Source organism: Gorilla gorilla, chromosome 1, assembly GCF_029281585.2.
Source record: "Gorilla gorilla gorilla isolate KB3781 chromosome 1, NHGRI_mGorGor1-v2.1_pri, whole genome shotgun sequence".
NCBI classification, from domain to species: Eukaryota; Metazoa; Chordata; class Mammalia; order Primates; family Hominidae; genus Gorilla; species Gorilla gorilla.
The window spans coordinates 188,838,476-188,853,980 of record NC_073224.2 but is presented as its reverse complement, the minus strand read 5'-3'; the positions used below and the strand labels follow the sequence as shown (position 1 = coordinate 188,853,980).

The 15,505-nt window shown below is 39.3% G+C and overlaps 1 protein-coding gene across 3 annotated transcripts in view; it reads left to right on the top strand.

The window, feature by feature from the left end:
• The window catches only part of C1H1orf185 (chromosome 1 C1orf185 homolog), a 45,677-nt gene that overhangs the window by 17,132 nt on the left and 13,040 nt on the right, over nucleotides 1-15,505 (top strand). The gene's annotated exons all lie outside the window — the stretch shown is intronic.

The window sequence follows — 15,505 nt, the reverse complement described above, 5'->3', positions numbered from 1 at the left end:
TGCTAAATGAACAAAGGAAAAAAAGGCAGAGACTAAAACTACAATAGCTAAGCAAAACAGTGTTTGTTTTGTAGATAGATAAATAGTGACAAACTGATAGGTTGTCAGAGTTTCACTATATATCTTGAGTATTCAACTCAAGTTGTACTCGGTGTTCATTGATTTAACAAACATTTGCTGGCTGGCCATGGCAGCTCATGCCTGCAATCCCAGCACTTTGGGAAGCCAAGGGCGGGAGGATTGCTTGAGCCCAGGAACTGGAAACCAGCCCAGGCAACACAGCGAAACCCCATCTCTATAAAAATTTTAAAAATAAAAAAGTAGTTGGATGTAGTGGCTCATGCCTGTAGTCCTAGTTGTTCAGGAGGCTGAGGCAGGAGGATCCTTTAAGTACAGGAGTTTGAAGTTGCAGTGAGCTATGACTGCGCTACTGCACTCCAGCCTAGGTGACAGCAAGACCCTGTCTCAAAAACAAACACATTTGTTGAGTACTTTATATACATCAGCACTAGTTTTGCCACTGAGGCTATATAAACAAATAAGACATGAGCCCAGCCCTAGATGAGCTCAAAATCAGTGGAGAAGAAAAATACATAAACTAAATAAGTACAACATCATATGATAAGAGCTCACAAAGTTGAAGAAGTGCAGACAAAAAAGGCTGAATTGAGGAGGGCTTCACAGAGAAGACATTTTGAACTGGATTTTAAGAAATGAAGAGAAGTTTGTCGGGAAGAAAGAGAACAAAGGACATCTCATGTTCAAAGGCTTGTGGCTATGAAAGAAAGCAATATATTCAGTAAAAATGTTATAATGGTTTGGAGCCTAGGATTCAGAAGACAGTGGTGGAAAAAGACGCTGGGGATGAGATTGCGATGAGCCTCATTTGCACCCTAAGGATTTTGAAGTTTACACCTTAGGCTGCACAGAACCACTGAAGGATTATAGTAATATGGTCAAGAACATTGTCTGTAGAGCCAGATTACAGATTTCAATTCTGACTGTACCACCAATAGCTGTATAATGTTAGGCAAGTTACTTAACTTCTCTGTGTCTCAGTTTCCTCATCTGCAAAATAAGGATAATTTCACCTCCATAGAGTTGTTGTGGGATTAAAGGAATTATGTGAAAAAGCACTCAGAATAGTGCCTGATCCTGTAGTGAGCACCGTACAATTCTACTATTATTTTTACTGGAAGATTTTAAGCATGTGGATGTAAACATCAAATTAATTCTAAAGGTTATTTCCTCTGACTTTTGAATGAAGGACAGTTTGAAATAGAGATTGCATTGCAGAGAAAAATTGTTTCTATGTATGCATTTAATATTAATTTATTCAGTACCCATCACGTACTAGGCATTTTGCTAGGTACTAATGATATAATAATATCATCATACTTAACGATGTATAGACACTAATAGACAATTACAAAAGTGTCATGAGTGCAATTTTAATTAGGTTGTTTATTATTCATTCAACAAATATGTAAGAAGTGCTTATATGCCAGGCATTGTATTAGGTCACTGGGAATTTGGAGATGACCAAGGGAGATAATAGCCCCTGGTTTTATGAAATTTTTAGTGTAGTGGGAGAGAGAAATAATGCACAAGTAAACACAAAAGATAATTCAGGATTCTTTTATTTATTTTTTAATTGACAAAAATTGTATATATTTATCATGTACAACATGATGTTTTGAAATATGTGTACTTTGTGGAATAGCTAAATAATGTTAGTTAACACGTGTGTTACCTCACATACTTGTCATTTTTTGTGGTGAGAACGCTTAAAATCTACTCTCTTAGTGATTTTCAACAATACAATACATTGTTATTAACTATAATCACCGTGTTGTACAATAGATTCCTTGAATCTATCCTTCTTATCTAACTGAAATTTTGTATCCTTTGACCAACATCTCCTCTGTCACCCTGCCACCCCCAGCCCCTGGTATCCTGCCATCCCAGCCTACCATTCTACTGTCTGCTTCTACGAGTTCAACTTTTTTAGATTCCACATTTGAGTGAAATCATGGGTATTTGTCTTTCTATGCCTGGTTTCTTTCACTTAATATAATGTCCTCCAGGTTCACCCTGGTTGTCGCAAATGACAAAGTTTCCTTCTTTTTTAAGGCTGTTATTCAGGATCCTTGATATTCAGTGACAGGAACCTCATTCAAACTAGAATAAGAAAAAAAATAGTATAAAAAGTTTAAGGTAGTGCTAACCTCAGCCAGTCAATTTCAGTACAAAAAACTCTTTTGTATTGTCCCTGTTTTTCTTATCTCAATTTCTGCCTCTGTATTGGCTTCTTCCTCTTCTACTACAGGCAGACCTCTATGGGGCAGGAGGATAAAATGATAATAAAAATAGGTTTAATATAATAAAAAACTAGAGATTGATTTCTAACAAAAACTTTTATTGTGAAATATGACATACATACAGAAGAATACATATACACATACACATGAAGTTTAAATAATAAATGGATTTTTTATACTCACTACCCAGAATAAAAATAGAATGTTACCAGTACCTTTGAGATATTCTGAGTCTTATATATCTGTCACACCTCCAACTCCCACCCTCCACTAAAGGAACCACTATCCTGTAATTACAGCTAATCATTTCCTTATAGTTTTGCCATAAATGTTATAGAATAATATATTATTAAATTTCATGTGTTTTAGACTCCATATCTAATCTTTCCTTTTTTGTGCAGTATTGCATTTCTGAAATTCCTCCAGTTGATATATGTAGCCATAGTTCATTGCTTTTACTGTTATTTGGTATTCCATTGTGTGAAAATATCAAATTTTCTGTGGTTTACATTAAGTTTGGGGTGGTTTTCAGTTGTTTCTCTATGAAATCTTTATAGAGGCTATACCTAAGAGTAGAACTGCTGCATTATGGGGTAAGTGCATATTCAACCTTATTAGATAATTCCAAATTGTTTTCCAAAGTAGCTGTGTCAATATATGTTCCCCCAACACATATATAAGTGCACAGATTACTTCATATCTCCAACAATCTTGGCATTTTCAGGCTTCTAAATTTCTGACAACCTAATGGATGTGTAGTAGTATCTATAGTCTTCATACCTAATTTTCTTCAAGCCATTGTAGATTCATAGCAAAACTGAGCAGAAAGTACAGAGTCCCACTACATTCTTTCCCCCACACAGGCACAGCCTCCCCAACTATCCACATCCTACACCAGAGAGGTGCATATGCTACCATTGATGAACCCACATTGACACATAATAATCCAAAATTCATAGTTTACAATAATGTTCACTTTTGGTATTATGTAGTCTATGGGTTTTGACAAATGTACAATCATGTCATTACAGTATCATACAGAATGGTTTCATTATCCTAAAAGTCCTCTGTGCTTCTCTGATTTATCCCTCCCTCTGCTCTAACCCCTGGCAACCCCTGATCCTTTTACTGTTTCCAAAGTTTTTGCCTTTTCCAGAATAGGCACATTTGTCATATAGTTGGAATCACACAATATGTAGTCTTTTCAGATTGGCTTCTTTCACTTAGCAATGTGCATTTAAGCTTTCTCCATGTATTTTCATGGCTCGATGGCCTGCCTTAGTCTGTTTTCTGTTGCTTATACCAGAATACCTGAAACTGGGTAATTTATAAAAAACGAAATGTATTTCTTACAGTCTGGAGTTCGGAAGTCTAAGGTCAAGGAGGGGCACATCTGGTGAAAGCCTTCTTTCTGGTAGGATTTCTGCAAAGTCCTGAGGTGGCATAGGGCATCACATGGTGAAGGGGCTGAGTGTGCTAGTTCAAGTCTCTTGTCTTCTTAGAAAGCCACTAGTCCCACTCCTGTGATAACCCATTAATCTATTAATCCATTAAGCCATTAATGGATTAATCTATTTATGACCCAATCACTTCTTAAAGGCCCCACCTTCTGAATACTGCCACATTGTGGATTAAGTGTGGATTAAGTTTCAACATGAGTTTTGGAGGGACAAATATTGAAACTATAGCCTAGCCTATTTCTTTTTTAGCACGGAATAATGTTCCATTGTATACCATAGTTTATTTATCCATTCACCTATGGAAGGACATTTTGGTTTTTTCCAAGTTTTGGCAATTATGAATAAAGTTGCTATAAACATATGTGTGGAGGTTTTTGTATAAACATAAATTTTCAACTTATTTTCATAAATACCAGGGAACACAATTATGGGATCTTATGGTATGAGTGTGTGTAGTTTAATAAGAAAATGCCAATTTTTCTTCCAAAGTATATCACTCTGCATTTCCACCCGCAATGCATGAGAGTTCCTGTTGCTCCCCATTCTCACCAGCATTTGTTGTTGTCAGTGTTTTGGAGTTTCACCATTCTAACAAATGTGTAGTGGTATCTCATTTTAATTTGCAATTCCCTAGTAAGGTGATGTTGAACACCTTTTCATGTGCTTATTTGCTATCTGTCTATCTTCTTCAATGAGATGTCTGTTCGATCTTTCATTCATTTTTAATTAGGTTATTGATTTTCTTATTGCTGAGTTTTAAAGAACGTAAGTTTTAAAGAACTTATATATAACAAGTTTAAAATATATATTTTATACACACACACATATATATATACACACACACACACATTATATATATATATAGAGAGAGAGAGCAATAATCCTTTATCAGATATGTACTTTGCAAATATTTTTTCCCAGCCCATGGCTTGTATCTCTTGGTATTTCACTGTAGTTTTTTGTTTTGTTTTGTTTTGTTTTGTTTTGAGACAGAGTCTCGCACTGTTGCCCAGGCTGGAGTGCAGTGGTGCGATCTCGGCTTACTGCAAGCTTCGCCTCCTGGGTTCATGCCATTCTCCTGCCTCAGCCTCCCAAGTTGCTGGGACTACAGGCGCCCGCCACCATGCCCGGCTAATTTTTGTATTTTTAGTGGAGACAGGGTTTTGCCATGTTGGCCAGCCTGGTCTTGAACTCCTGGCCTCAAGTGATCCGCCCACCTTGGCCTTCCAAAGTGCTGGGATTATGGGCGTGAGCCACTGTACCTGGCCTCTTTGCACTATTTTTAAGGTGTGTTTTTGTTGCAGGGCAGCCGCCTCAAAACTGGGGTTTAGCCTAGGAGAAAGCCAGGAAAGAATTCAAGGGCAAGCTGGTGGTGTTGGACAGCAATCTTTTGTTGAACATTACTGCTCTTTGCAGATCAGGGCTAATTCATAGGCAGCACATCCAGAGACAGCAACCTATGGGCTCTTATCAACTGTGATTATACTCAGTAAACCCACATTCAATTACATGCAAATTAAGGAGTGGATCAATGCAAATGGAGGAATGGATTACTTAGAACTTTCTAGGAAAGGGGCAGTAATATCTGAGTCATTGCCATGGAAAGTGGTCATAACTTCTGGGTCACTGCCATGACACTGGTGATAGTGTCTTATATTAATGAGCAATGAAGGCAGCTAGGGATCACTTTTGTCACCATCTGCTGTTTCCTATGGGTTTCTTCACTTTATTCTGTCTGGACAAGATCCTGTTTTGGTCAGCAGGGTTGTGACCAGAAAACAAGTCCTGCTGGCTTCCTAACTTCATTCCCCACCTCAGAGATTACTCTTCCTTAATCTTAAAGGGTCTGTGGAAGGGCAGAGGCCCATCTTCTGTAACTGCTTCTTGCTCATTTTATGGGTATAGGCCCTGCCTAGCATTGGAGGAGTAAAAATCTCTGGATACCTTACCCAAAGGGCCCAACGGGAAGGTGTTTTTGTTTTCCGGGTCAAAAGATGGGATGCGGTTGGAAGCCTTGTGCCAGCATCATCTTCATGTGTAATCTACAAAGTATAAACTTTGCTAGAAGGTTAAACAAGAAAAGGAATTAGAAGGAAGAGAAAAATTAATGCTCCTATGCCCACCCACAGCATCACATTATCTCTTTATGCATTTGTGAAATAATAGCTTTCAGTCTTTTAGGGGGTTATAAACGTAAGTCTGGTATCCTCCTCTTAGGCTTGTGAGGACTTATAAGAAACAGGCTTAATCCTGGACATATATCCAGCTAGTGATTCCCTTGAAGTTTAATAGCAGTAGGGTTTTTAGTTTTAAGTTTTTAGTAACACTAAGTCTTCCAGGAGGAGGCAATACTTTATTTCTATATTCTTGAAGGGCCTTGTAAACCTATCCTAAATTATAAACGGGGCATAGTGCTGGATTGTAGGAATGAGTCGCCATGCCCAGCTATAATTAACTTTATAGAAGCCTTGCACATCTTATTTTGTTACCAAGCAATGGGCATTCTGTCTGACATGTATAGAAACCAATACTATGGCACCAGCTTTTTAGAAAAGAAAAAGCTTCATTGCAAGGTCAACTGGGCAAGGAGTTAGAAGGCAATGCTCAAATATGTCACCCTCAGCTGGAGTCTGGGAGCAGATTTGAAAGACAGAGAGTAACTATGAAGGAGATAGAAAAATGTAACTAGGCATGATCTGATTGGGTCCCAAAGAGGAGGTGCCAGGTCATTGGATTTTAAATTTGTACTTCAGCAAAACAGGAGCTAGGTGCGGTGGCTCATACTTGTAATCCCAGCACTTTGGGTTGCTGAGGTGGGTGGATTGCTTGAGCTCAGGAGTTCAAGACCAGCCTGGGCAGCATAGCGAGACCCCAGCTCTAAAAACAAAAAACAAGAACAGGGAACCCCCTCACTTCTTAATTGGGTCCCTGTTCCTCAACTCAAGTTACTTAGGTTCTGCACGTGGTTAACTTTTCCATTCTGGTCAGCTCTGGGTCACATATCAGGCATGATTGGTTCATCTGGACATGCTCAAGTGTGACTTGCAACCGGGGGGCCCACTGCAACTGAGAAACTCAGTATTTTGTTACAATTGCTACTGACAAAGTATAACCAGAGCGAACTGGTTCTATAATTACATTGTTAGTTTTTATTACTGGAATTTTTTTGAGACAGGGTCTTGCTCCGTTGCCCAGGCTGGAGTGCAGTGGCAAAATCATAGGTCACTGTAACCTTGAACTCCTGGACTCAAAGGATCCTCCTACCTCAGCCTCCTGAGTAGCTGGAACTACAGGTACACACCACCATGTCCACTTTAAAAAAAAAATTGTAGAGATAGAGTCTTGCTGTGTTGCCGAGGCTAATCTCGAACTCCTGGGCTCAAGTGAGCCTCCTGCCTCAGCCTCCCAATGTGCTTATTACAGGTATGAGCCACTGCACCCAACTCGTATTACTGAAAAATGTATATGTTTATGCTTTTGTGAAATGATTTTAAGTAACCTTTTAATTTTAGAATAATCTATGATTTATAGAAAAGTCATGAAGATAATATAAAATTTTCCTATACCCTTCACCCAGTTTTCCTCCAGTGCTAAAATCTTAAGTTACCATGGTACATTTGTCAAAACTAAGAAACCAACACTGGTACATTATTATTAACTAAACTCCAGATGTTATTTAGATTTCGCCAGTTTTTACGTGAATGTACTTTAGCTGTTTCAGGACCTAATCCAGGATCCTACATTGCACTTGTTTCTTTAATTTCCTCTGCTCTGTGACTGTATCTCCATCTTTCTTGTTTAACCTAACCTTTACAGTTTTGAGGAGTGCTGGTTGTGTTTGTAAAATGTCCCTCAGTTGGGGTTTGTTTAATTTTTTTTCATTATTTATAACTTGGGTTATGTATTTTGGGGAAGAATACCACTGAAGTGAAGTTAATGTGATTTAAAAAATATTTTATTGATACAATTTTTAAAATATTTTGAGATTGATTACCTACAATAGAATGCAAAGAATTTAGATATTCCACTTAATGAACATTGACAGCTGTATATACATTCAACCAACACCTAAAACAAACTACAGAACATTTTTATCACCTAAGAAAATTCTCTCATGTCTGCTTTCTAGTCAATTCCTCTACCCATCCCAGGTATCAGCTTTCTGATTTTTTGTCTGTTCTTTTTTTTTTTTTTGAGATGGAGTTTCGCTCTTGTCGCCCAAGCTGGAGTGCAATGGTGCGATCTCAGCTCACTGCAACCTCCGCCTCCTGGGTTCAAGCGATTCTCCTGCCTCAGCCCCCGGAGTAGCTGGGACTACAGACGCATGCCACCAAGCCCAGCTAATTTTGTATTTTTAGTAGGACAGGGTTTCACCATGTTGGCCAGGCTGGTCTCGAGCTCCTGACCTCAGGTGATCCACCTGCCTTGGCCTTCCAAAGTGCTGGGGTTACAGGTGTGAGCCACTGCACCCAGCAGCTTTCTGATTTCTGACAAGGTTTAGTTTTTATCTGTTCCTAAATTACGTATAAATTAAATTATATCTTTTATGTCTGACTACTCTCACTTAATAAAAGTTTTGGGGCTCACCCATGTTATTGTGTGTGTTAGAACTTTGTTCTTTCTATTGATAAGTGGTAGTCCATTATAGGAACATTTTATGCATTCTCTTGTTGATGGATATTGGGTTGTTTTTAGTTTTTGACTACTATGAATAAGGCTACTCTAAACAACCACATACTTTTAGTGAACATATATTTTCATTTTTCTTTTCTTTGTTTTTTTTGTTTTTTGTTTTTTTTTTTTTTTTTTTTTTTTTGAGATAGAGTCTCGCTCTGTCACCCAGGCTAGAATGCAATTGCGTGATCTCAGCTCACTGCAACCTCCGCCTCCCGGGTTCAAGTGATTCTCCTGCCTCAGCCTCCCGAGTAGTTGGGACTATAGGCGCGTGCCACCACGCCCAGCTAACTTTTTGTATTTTTAGTAGAGATCAGGTTTCACCATGTTGGCCAGGCTGGACTAGAACTTTTGACCTCCAGTGATCTACCCACCTTGGCCTCCCGAAGCACTGGGATTACAGGCGTGAGCCACTGCGCCCAGCCTGTATTTTCATTTTTCATGGGAAAGTACCTGAACCTGGAATTGTCAAGGCTTATGGAGACATATATGTAAATTTATAAGAAACTGCTGAGCAGATTTCCAAAGTGATTGTAACTTATTTCACTCCCACCAGCAATAAGTGAGAGTTTCAATTTTCCATGGACTTGCTAACATATGGTATTGTTATTAGTATTTTTAATTTTAGCTATTTTAGTGGGTGTGAAACGGCATTTAAATGTGCTTTTAGGCCAGGCACAGTGGCTCACTCCTGTAATCCCTGCACTTTGGGAGGCCGAGGTGGGCAGATCACCTGAGATCCGGAATTCAAGACCAGCCTGGCCAGTATGGCGAAATCCCATCTCTACTGAAAATAAAAAAAAATTAGCCAGGTGTGGTGGTGCTTGCCTGTAATCCCAGCTTCTCAGGAGGCTGAGGCAGGAGAATCGCTTGAATTTGGGAGGCAAAGGTTGCAGTGAGCAGAGATTGTGCCACTGCGCTCCAGCCTGGGTGACAGAGCAAGACTTTGTCTCCAAAAACTAAATTAAAATAAAATAAAATAGCTTTTAATTTATATTTCCCTGATGACTAAAGACGGTGAGCTTGTTGGCTAGCTGTATATATTTGTGTGTGTGACCTGCTTGTTTCAGTCTTTTACCCACTTTTTAAACTGGAATGTTGGTTTGACTTTGTTTGCTTTTTTTGCTTTTTTTGTTTTGTTTTGTTTTGAGATGGATTCTGGCGAGGTCACCCAGGCTTGAGTGCAGTGGCATGATCTTGGCTCACTGCAACATCTGCCTTCCTAGTTCAAGTGATTCTCCTGCCTCAGCCTCCTGAGTAGCTGGGATTACAGGCATGTACCACCATGCCTGGCTAATTTTTGTATTTTTAGTAGAGGTGGGGTTTCACCATGTTGGCCAGGCTGGTCTCAAACTCCTGACCTCAGGCGATCCACCTGCCTTGGCCTCCCAAAGTGCTGGGATTACAGGTGTGAGCCACCGTGCCCGGCCACGCAGCTAAATTTTTAAATTTTTTGTAGAGATGGGGTCTCAAACTCCTGGCCTCAAGTGATCCTCCCTCCTCGGCCTCTCAGAGCACTGGGATTATGAGTGTGAGCCACTGCACCCAGCCCATGCTACCCTTTATAATCACTCCCTCCCTCCCTTTCCCTAGCTCCTGGCAACCAGCGATCTGTTGCCCATCTCTATAATTTTATCATTTCCAGAATGTTATATAAATGGAGTCATGTAACATGTGGTCTTTTGACATTGGCTTTTCTTTTGAGATTGTGCAGTGGCACAATCATAGGTCACTGTAACCTTGAACTCATGGACTCAAGGGATCCTCCCACCTCAGCCTCCTGAGTAGCTAGGACTACAGATAATTGCCACCACACCCCGGGAGACCCAGTTTAATACCTGTCTTATTCATTTCAGGCTGCTATGACAAAAATAACATAGATTGGGTGGCTTCAACAACCTTTATTTCTCACAGTTTTGAAGGCTGAGAAGTCCAAGATCAAGATGCTAAAAGATCCGGTTCTGGTGAAGGCCCTCTTCCTGGTTTGGAGATGGCCTTTTTCTTGCTGTGTTTTCAGATGGCAGGGAGCAGAGAGAGCAAGAGCGCACTTTCACATCTCTTCTTATAAAGGCACTAATTCCATTCATGAGAGTCCAAGTCCTCATGTCTTAATTACTTCCCAAAGGTTCCACCTCCTAATATCATCACATTGAGGGTTAAGATTTCAGTGTATGAATTTTGAGCTGACACATACATTCAGTCGGTAATAATATCCATACAATCCCTCCAAGTTGCTGCATCAATAGTTTGTTCTTTTTCATGGCTGAGTAGTATAACATTGTGTGTTATACTAATGATTAAATCACAGAGTTTAATCATTTATGCATTGAGGGATATTTGAGATGTTTCCAGTTTGCAGCTTGCACATAAAGGGCCGCAAACATTCATGTACAGGTTTTTCTGTAGAGATAAGTTTTCATTTCTCCAGAATAAATGTCCAGGAATGCAGTTTCTGGGTCATATATTTAATGCCCAGGAATGCAGTTTCTGGTAAGAGTATATTTAACTTTTAAGAAACTGTCAGACTTCATTCCAGAGTAACTGTACCATTTTACATTTCCAACAGTAATGTACGAGAGATCCAGTTTCTTCCTTTTTTTTTTTTTTAAGAGACAAGGGCCTTGCTATGTTGCCCAGGCTGGACTCTTAACTCCTGGGCTCAAGTGATCCTCCCACCTCAGTCCCCTGAGTAGCTGAGACTACAGACATGTGCCACTACACTCCAAGAAATGCAGTTTCTAAGCATCCTTGCCGGCATTTGATACTATCTATATTGTTTATTTTAGCCATTTAAAACTATGTGTTTTGATGTATGATATATGTGTCCAATTTCATTCACATGCAATGGATATCTCATTGTCCCAACATCATTTGTAGAATGATGTTCTACATCATTCTATTGTCTCAGCACACTTATCAAAAATCAGTTGACTGTAAGTGTGAGCATTTATTTCTGGACTCTGAGTTCTATTTCATTGATGTATATGTCTTATACCAACACCATGCTGTCTTGATTACTGTAGCTTTGTAGTAAATTTTAATATCAGGAAGTATGAGCCTTCTAGTTTTGTTCTTTTTCAAGATTATTTTGACTATCATAGTTTTACATCTTACATTTCTATGTTTGGTCCATTTTTAGTTAATTTTTCTTTTTCTTTTTTGAGATGGAGTTTCACTCTTGTCACCCAGGCTGGAGTGCAGTGGCACTATCTTGGCTCACAGCAACCTCCACCTCCCAGGTTCAAGCAATTCTCCTGCCTCAGCCTCCCAAGTAGCTGGGATTACAGGCATGCACCACCATGCCTGGCTAATTTTGTATTTTTAGTAGAGATGGAGGTTTCTCCATGTTGGTCAGGCTGGTCTCAAACTCCTGACCTCAGGTGATCTGCCCACCTTGGCCTCCCAAAGTGCTGGGATTACAGGTGTGCACCACTGTGCCCAGCCGTTAATTGTTTTGTATAAGGTGTGAGGTTTAGGTCAAGGTTCATTTGTGGCAGTACGCATGTATAATTGTTCCAGTATTATTTGTTGAAAAAGTAAACACAATGAATTGCTTTGCTTTGCATCTGTGAATTGCTTTTGCAATTCTTCTCCTGTCTATGGCAGTTCCTCTTCCTCCTTCTTTCTCCATTTTAGTCAGTGGTAAGAGCTACTGTAGATGTCTTCTCTCTTATTAAGAGTTTGTCACTTTCTGGAGTTTCATTTTTTGTTTTATTTTTAAAAGATGATTATTGGCTGGGCTTGGTGGCTCACACCTATAACCCTAGCAATGTGAGAAGCTGAGGTGGGAAGATCATTTGAGCCCAGGAGTTTGAGACCAGCCTGGGCAACAAAGCAAGACATCATCTCTAGCAAAAAGAAACAGAGAGAGAGAGAGAGAAAGGAAGAAAAAAAATTTTAAAAGATAGTTAAGCTTATCCATATTGCTTGTGTCATTAGAGTAAGAGCAATGGTCTTTTACAACTTTCTACATTTAAACCTAAAATAAGCAATGATTGGCCATGGATTGCTGGCCAGTAGAAATAGTCATTTTCTGGCTAGTATATAGAAATGATCCCACTGCTGCCACACTACTAAATGCTTTGGCTGACACCACCCATTGGAGCGTAGTGACCAGTGGTCCAAGAGCACCTCGGCGCCCCCAGCAAAGTGAATTCCCAACCTTGAGCCAGAGAACAAAGTCAGGGCCCAGTGCAAGTCTCTTGGAGTTAGAGCACACAGTCTAGGAATTGGGAGCTGAGGATTGGCCCCCTAAAATATTCTAGAAATGAAGCCAGTTGGCTGAATCCACCTTATACCAAAATAAAACCCTCAAGGTCATCAAATAGGTGAAAAGGAAAAAGAAAACATCCAAAGGTTAACAACCTCAGAGATTGATGGTAGATAAACCCACAGTGCAAAAACCCTGACAATTCAAAAAGCCAGAGAGCCTTCTTTCCTCCAAATGACCACATCAGCTCTCCAGCAAAGGTTCTGAACCAGGCTGAGATGGCTGAAATGACAGAAATAGAATTCAGAATATGAATAGTAATGAAGATTATTGAGCTCCAGAAGTGCATTGAAACCCAGTGCAAGGAAGCTAAAAATCATGATAAAACGATGCAGGAGCTGACAGACAAAATAGTCAGTATAGAAAAGAACCTCACAAACCTGATAGAGCTGAAAAACACACTACATGAATTTCATAATGCAATCACAAGTATTAATAGTAGAATAGACTAAGCAGAGGAAAGAAACTCAGAGCTTGAAGATGGGCTTTCTGAAATTAGATAGTCAAACAAGAATAGAGAAAAAAGAATGAAAAAGAATGAATAAAACTTCTGAGAAATATGGGATAATGTAAAGAGACCCAATTTATGACTCATTGGTATCCCTGAAAAAGATGGGGAGAATGGAACCAATGTGGAAAACATATTTCAGGATACCATCCATCTCTTTGAGGGGACTACAGAGAACTCCAGTAAGATACTTCACAAGAATATTATCCCCGAGACACACATAATCATTGGATTCTCCAAGGTCAAAATGAAAGAAAAAATGTTAAAGGCAGCTAGAGAGAAAAGTCAGGCCACCTACAAAGGGAAGCCCATCAGACTAACTGCAGACCTCTCAAAAGAAACCCTACAAGCCAGAAGAGATTGGGGGCCAATATTCAATGTTCTTAAAGATAAGAAATTCCAACCCAGAATTTCATATCTGGCCAAATTAACCTTCATAAACAAAGGAGAAATAAGATCCTTTTCAGACAAGCAAATTCTGAGAGAATTCATTACCACCAGATCTGCCTTACAAGATCTCCTGGAGGAAGCACTAAATATGGAAAGGAAAGACCCTTACCAGCCACTACAAAAACACTGAAGTATACGGACCAGTGACACTATAAAGCAACCACCTAAGCAAGTCTGCAAAATAACCAGCTAACATAATGATGACAGGATCAAATCCATACATATCAATATTAACCTTGAATGCAACTGGGCTAAATGCCTTAATTAGAAGACACGGTAGCAAGCTGGAAAAAGAAGCAAGACCCATTGATATGCTGTCTTCAAGAGACCTATCTCGCATGCAACAATACACAGGCTCAAAATAAAGGAATGATGATAAATCTACCAAGCAAATGGAAAATGGAAAAAGCAGGGGTTGCAATCCTAGTTTCAGACAAAACAGACTTCAAACCAGCAAAGATTTTAAAAAGACAAAGAAAGGCATTACATAATAGTAAAGAGTTCAATTTAAGAAGAAGATCTAAGTATTCTAAATATCTATGCACCCAACACAGGAGCACCCAGATTCATAAAGCAAGTTCTTAGAGACCTTCAAAGAGACTTAGACTCCTACACAATAGTAGTGGGAGAGTTTTACACCCCACTGACAATATTAGACAGATCAATGGGACAGAAAATTAACAAAGATATTCAGGACCTGAACTCAGCACTGAATCAAATGGGCCTGGCAGACATCTGCAGAACTCTTCACCCAAAAAGAACAGAATATACATTCTTCTCATTGCCACATGGCACATACTCTAAAATCGATTACATAATCAGAAGTAAAACACTCTGGCTGGGCACAGTTGCTCATGCCTGTAATCCTAGCACTTTGGGAGGCCAAAGCAGACAGTTTGAGACCAGCCTGGCCAACAGGGTGAAACCCTGTCTCTACTAAAAATACAAAAATTAGCCAGGCATGGTGGCATGTGCCTGTAATCCCAGCTACTCAGGAGGCTGAGGCAGGAGAGTCACTTGAACCTGGGAGGCAGAGGTTGCGGTGAGCTGACATGGTACCATTGCACTCCACTCTGGATGACAGAGCAAGACTGTCAAAAAAAAAAAAAAAGTACAACACTCCTCAGCAAATGCAAAAGAACAGAAATCATAACAATCTATCTCTCAGACCAAAACACAATCAAATTAGAAATGAAGACTAAGAAATTCACTCAAAACCATATAATTACATGGAAATTAAATAAACTGCTCCTGAATGTCTTTTGGGTAAATAATGAAATTAAGGCAGAAATCAAGAAGTTCTTTGAAACTAATGAGAACAAAGGTGCAAAATACCAGAATTTCTGGGACATAGCTAAGGCAATATTAAAAGAGAAACATATAGCACTAAATGTCCACATCAACAAGTTAGAAAGATCTCAAGTTAACAACCTAACATCAAACTAAAAGAACTAGAGAACCAAGCGCAAACAAATCCCAAAGCTAGCAGAAGACAAGAAAGAACCAAAATCAGAGCTGAACTGAAGGAGAATGAGACACAAAAAAAAAAACATTCAAAAGATCAATGAATCCAGGAGCTGGTTTTCTGAAAAAATAAAATAAAATAGACCACTAGCTAGACTAACATAGAGGAAAAGAGACTGTTCAAATAAACACAATCAGAAATAACAAGGGGGATATTACCAGTGACCCATAGAAATACAAATAACCATCAGAGAATATTATGGACACCTCTGTGCACATAAACTAGAAAATCTAAAAGAAATGGATAAATTCCTGGACACATACTTCCTAACACTGAACCAGGAAGAAATTTAATCAC